The sequence below is a fragment of the Glycine soja genome, chromosome 3 (assembly GCF_004193775.1).
Source record: "Glycine soja cultivar W05 chromosome 3, ASM419377v2, whole genome shotgun sequence".
In the NCBI taxonomy this organism is placed as follows: domain Eukaryota; kingdom Viridiplantae; phylum Streptophyta; class Magnoliopsida; order Fabales; family Fabaceae; genus Glycine; species Glycine soja.
Window position 1 is genome coordinate 23,520,824 of NC_041004.1, and position 5,435 is coordinate 23,526,258.

Below are 5,435 nucleotides of genomic sequence, written 5' to 3' on the forward strand. Positions count from 1 at the left end.
GCGTGTAACCCTCTGAAGGTGAGGACATGCAGTCCTCTGATGGCGAGGGCGTGTAGCCCTCTGAAGGTGAGGACACGCAGTCCTCTGATGGCGAGGGCGTGTAGCCCTCTGAAGGTAAGGACATGCAGTCCTCTGAAGACCAGGGTACTAGTACCCGAGGGTCCATCCTTATGAGAAAGCAAGAGATCGACTCATGGAGAGAGCCGGTCATCCCAAATTCAAAAGATTTGGACATTTAGATGTAGGGAATCTATGTAGTTAACATGATTTTGAGGGATGCAGATGCATGCAACCTTTGTTGTGAAATTTGGGTAAATGCGGACTTTATATGAAACAATGCAATGTAATGGAAAGTTGTACAATGTTCATGGCATTCTTTCCCTATTTTGTGATTTTGATTTTGATTTGATTTTTTTTGGAAAACACAGATTGACTGTCCTTTTGAAAGAGGTGATAATTCATGCAACCTCATCCCATCTTTTTGCAAATCTCTCCGGGAACTCCCTCAGAGCGTATGTTCTGTTTGATTTAGTCACTTGACCATTTTGGAGTGACGGGAATGGAGTCGTTTGATAATTAATCAAGCTATTGAAATTCCAGGGCTTGTCTCCCCTTTTTTTTTCTTGTTTAAAAACATCGACGGGTGTGAACTTTTGATCGGCCCCTATGTTCACTTGAGGCTCATGCACGGTGCCCCTCATTGCCCCAGTGTAAGGCTTTGAGGTACCAATCGTTGCCTTTCGTCATGCCCTTGTAGGAGGGAACCTATTGGGTGAGAACTTCTAATCTGCCCCTAGGTTCACTTGAGGTTTATGCATAGTGCCTTTCATCGCCCCAGTGTAGGGCTATGAGGTAACCATCATTGTCTTGTTTTCATAGCCTCGTAGTGAGGAAGAATGAAAGAAGCAATTGATTTTTTGCAAAAAGAATTTTCCAAGGACGAGAAATAGTTGAAGGATTTTTTCAGTTGATGGATTAAGTCAAATGACTCCTATGTAGAAGCAAGATGTTTTGATGTCTTAATGATGCCAAAGGATCAAGTGCTTCCAAGTTTATTCGAGACAAGAAATCAAGATATATGATCAATTTGATCTCTAGAATCATAGGAAGAAGTTTCCAAATTGAAAAACAAAAGGTTTGACCAAAGAATTCTATCATTTCAAATTGAGATTTGCTCTCTGGTAATCGATTACCAGCAGTTGAAAATGTTTTAATTCAAATTTTTAAAACCTGTAATCGTTTACATAAGTCTTGTAATTGATTACCAAAGGGGATTTTCAGAAAATAATTTCCAAGAGACATATCTATTCAAATGTTTTATGAATGGCCATTCAAATGTTTTAAAGAGAGTTTTCATTGCCCAAACAGTTTTATCCTCTCGAAAGATCAAGAGTTTTTCTGAACTGAAATGTCTTATCCTCTCAAAAAGATTCCTTGGTCAACCACTTGCTTATTCAATAAGGAATTTTTGATTGGTCTCCATTGTACAATCTATCCCTTTTAAGAGAGATTTCTTCTTCTCTTCTTCTTACTTCTGAAAAGGGATTAAGAGACTGAGAGTCTCTTATTGTAGAGGATTCTTGAACACAAGGGAAGGGTTGTCCCTGTGTGGTTCAGACTTTGTAAAAGGAGTTTTACAAAGAGAGTGGAAAATCTCAAGCGGGTTTCTTGAGGACTGGACGTAGGCGCGGGAAGTGGCCGAACCAGTATAAATCAAGTTTGCATTCCTCTCTTCCTTTAAACTTCTTCTATTGCTATTTATCTTTTGCTTTAAAGAAGTTTATTTTGATTTGTCTTTTGAGTAATTCCTGTTAAGGGTGCATTGTTAATCCAAAAAGAAAGAGTGATAGTTCAATTGGGGAATAATATTCGTATCTTAATTCAATCCCCTCTTCTTCTCAAGGTAACTGAGGCCATTTGTCCAACATCCTATTCTTGATAACTCACTTCTCTCTAAAAAGACAAAATGAGGTCACATGAACGTCTATATTTTTACTTGAAAACACAGTCAATCAAATGCCTTTTTATTTTTTATTTTGAAACTTATTTTTTATTTTGAAACTTATTTGTTTTGAACTTTGCTCGTTGTTTTACGGCACCCCCACCAACATGCAAGATGAGTAATCTCTGATTGAACGGTCTTGGAAGTCAACACTCAGGAGCGCAGGTTGCTTGAGCAAACAGACCAATGGCTTACACCCACATTCCGGTGAAAGTTGAATAAGCAAACATGCGTTTGTGAGAGGATGAGGGACAAAGATATCCACTTTATCCATTTCATTTAACATTGTAGCTGTGGTTTATGGCATAAACTTGAAAATCCTGATGAGTCATAACAACAGCTTCCAGAATTGCCCCATGTATGGTGTTGCTTGTTAATGTTAGGATTCAACAAGCGATTCTCCTCAAATTTCAGCCAGCCCGTATCAATTAGACCTTGCACCTTACGCTTCAGAGCCCTACAGTGCTCAATGGAATGCCCCAGGGCTCCCCCACGATATGCACATGTTGCGTTCGAGTCATATCCTCAGAAAAATGGGGGTTTGAGGGAACCTAGCAGGGGTTATGGCTACCATTGCGTTATCAAGCAAGTTAGCATATGACACCGGAATTTGGGGTGAATCCTACAGGCTTTTCGCTGCAAAATTCATTTCTTGGTTGGTGTTTTTTTGGTTTGTGCTAAAGGTGGTCTTCGTCATTGGAAGTGCGGTAGACAGGCTTTGTGGTTGATTTAGGGATGGCCTTTGTGGATAACTGGGTGGTGGGTAAGGAGGTGGTTTGTTATTGACTGAGTAATGACATTGTTGGGTTTGGTGGGAAACTTGGCCGTATAGGAATGGCAGTCACAGCATGGGTTTCTCCCTCATCCTCACCCTCTTTATTTGCCCCAGTTTTCTCATTCGTCTAAGCAGGATGATTAAATTTGCCTCTTTTCAGATCCACTTTGATCCTTTCACTGGCGAAGACCAAATCCGCAAAGCTTTGAGGGTGCGTAGCCCACCATCTTTTCATAGTAGAGTATCGATAATGTGTCTACCATCACGATTATCGTCTCCCTTTCCATCATTGGGGGTACCACTTGGGCCGCCAGATCCCTCCACCTTTTGGGCGTGTTCTTTGAAAGATCCATCCCCCTTTTTGCAAATGTTCTGTAGTTGCATCCTATCCAGAACCATATCAAAATTGTACTAATACTGCCTAACAAAGGCAACCATTAGGTCCTTCCAAGAATGGACTCGGGAAGGTTCCAAGTTAGTGTACCAGGTAACAGCTACCCCAGTAAGACTTTCATGGAAGGAATGTATCAACAATTCCTCATCTTTTGCGTATTCCCCCATCTTCTGACAATACATCTTTAGATGGTTCTTGGGACAAGTAGTCCCCTTGTACTTGTCAAAGTCCAGCACCTTGAACTTGGGAGGGGTGATGATATTGGGTACTAGGAACAACTCTTTTAGGTTAGCAAAGGCATAATCTTCACCTCCTTCAATGGCCCTGAGCCTTTCCTCTAGATGATCCAACTTTCCCATTCCTGCCATAGTCATGAGGGTTTTTAATCGCTGTGGAACGTGAGGGTTGTGGTTGTGGATGATATTGAGGGCCCTCCAAAGTGTTTTGCAGGGGTATACCACCAACTGCTTGCCCTTCAGCAGCATATCCGAGGCAAGGCTCGAAGTTGGCTAGATCGTGGTGGGGAATTTCATGTGTCTCCTCCATGGGTCGAGAGACATGTGCATGATCAGATTGAGGTTGTTGGCTCTTAATGAGTATGGGAGTGGAGTTATTGACATCCTCATTGGGAATGTACACCACATTGGGTGGTGTATAGTTTGGGAGGCAAACCATATGGCGGGAAGGCGTGCTTGTTTTGAATTTGCACATCATGGGGTCATCCGTACTTCCCAAATCTTTGCCTACCATATTTGAGGTTGGATGATTCATTTGCTTGAGGCCAGATGGGAGCATCGGGTTCACCTTAGCGACAGCGCTAGTAGCGGCAACTATAACCGCATTGGCTTCCATTATCTTCTTCATGCTCATCATGGCCTCCATCATTGTGGCCATTTGCTCTTTCATGGCCTCCATGTCGGCCTTCATCTTCTCTTGCACCTCCTCTGCTTCACCCATTACTCTAGCTCTAGCACAAGTTCGGTGAGGATGCCGTAAAGCATGTTTTTTTTTTTTATAACAATGATTAAGTTCATTTTATTTTATTTTATTTTATTTTTCAAGGAAAGAATGCAATGAGCAATGCAACCAATGAAAAGCATGGATGTATGCGAATGATGTACAGTTGCAGTATTGCGAATTTTTACGCAGGATATGGGGTTGAATCAATTTAGATTTTCAACATGGTCCATGACATCTTTGTCAAGGTGAAACTGGAAGTAACAAGGACATAAACAATCCTAAATATGTTTGGCAGTAAACGAAGCAGTGATGTGACTCGATTCATCTTTTGCCCCAATTTTGCAAGACGGTTACTTCCACATTTCAACTTGACTTGATGAACCTTTTTGTAAAAGCATGAGCTTGGTTCAACCCTATAATCCAAGGAATGGCAATTCTGATCGCCAATACTTCAACAACATCTTATAGGGATGAATGACTCGGGCATACTTTAAGCCATGCATGGAAAATGTAATTATGAAATTGAGATGCCCGAAGAAACACCATTTCCTAGTTAACCATGCATTAGGTACCAGGTTCAATTATTTTGTTTTGTTGTTGTGTGTTTTTTTTTTTTTTTAGAAATGGGTTTATGATCCCAACATGGTTGGCTCATGGTGCCTAACACATGCAACTAAGAATGTAGTGTGAAGTTTCACGCTTCCCCTTTTTTGTTTTTGTAGAGGAAAACACAAGGATGAGCAAACATGAAAACAAATGGTATGCAATTTTGCAAATCAAAAAGTTTGTTGAACGCATATGCATGATGATGCCATGACTCATGCAAAATGGGAATGTGATAACGGACAAATGCAGGAACGATATGTTCATTATGATGCTGAAGAGATGTTTATGCGGTGCATGATATGAATGCATTTTACGGACACGAGAGCCCGGAAAATTATCTCTTCTTACTCGCGCATTTGGGGGCGCAGTGCCCCATGTGTACAATTAAGAAGGTGATATGGACCTTCCGGCTTCCCGTGACAAAGGACGAGACCAACATACAATGCATGCTAGAGATAAAATGTAGGAGTGACTTGATTTGCACAAGCTTTTTGGAGTAGAAACATGGGACCAACTCATTTTATTTCAAAAAGGAAGTCGTATCTAGTCAAGGTCTGAGAGACCATACAAGTTTCCTAACGATTTCTAATTATGTGGGCCATTAAGTCTATCATATGCTGACAATAGCCGAGAAGCCCATGAATCTCTTCGGGGGCGGAGTAGGTGTCTGCCATCGCCTTGGCCTTGGCTAACAATCG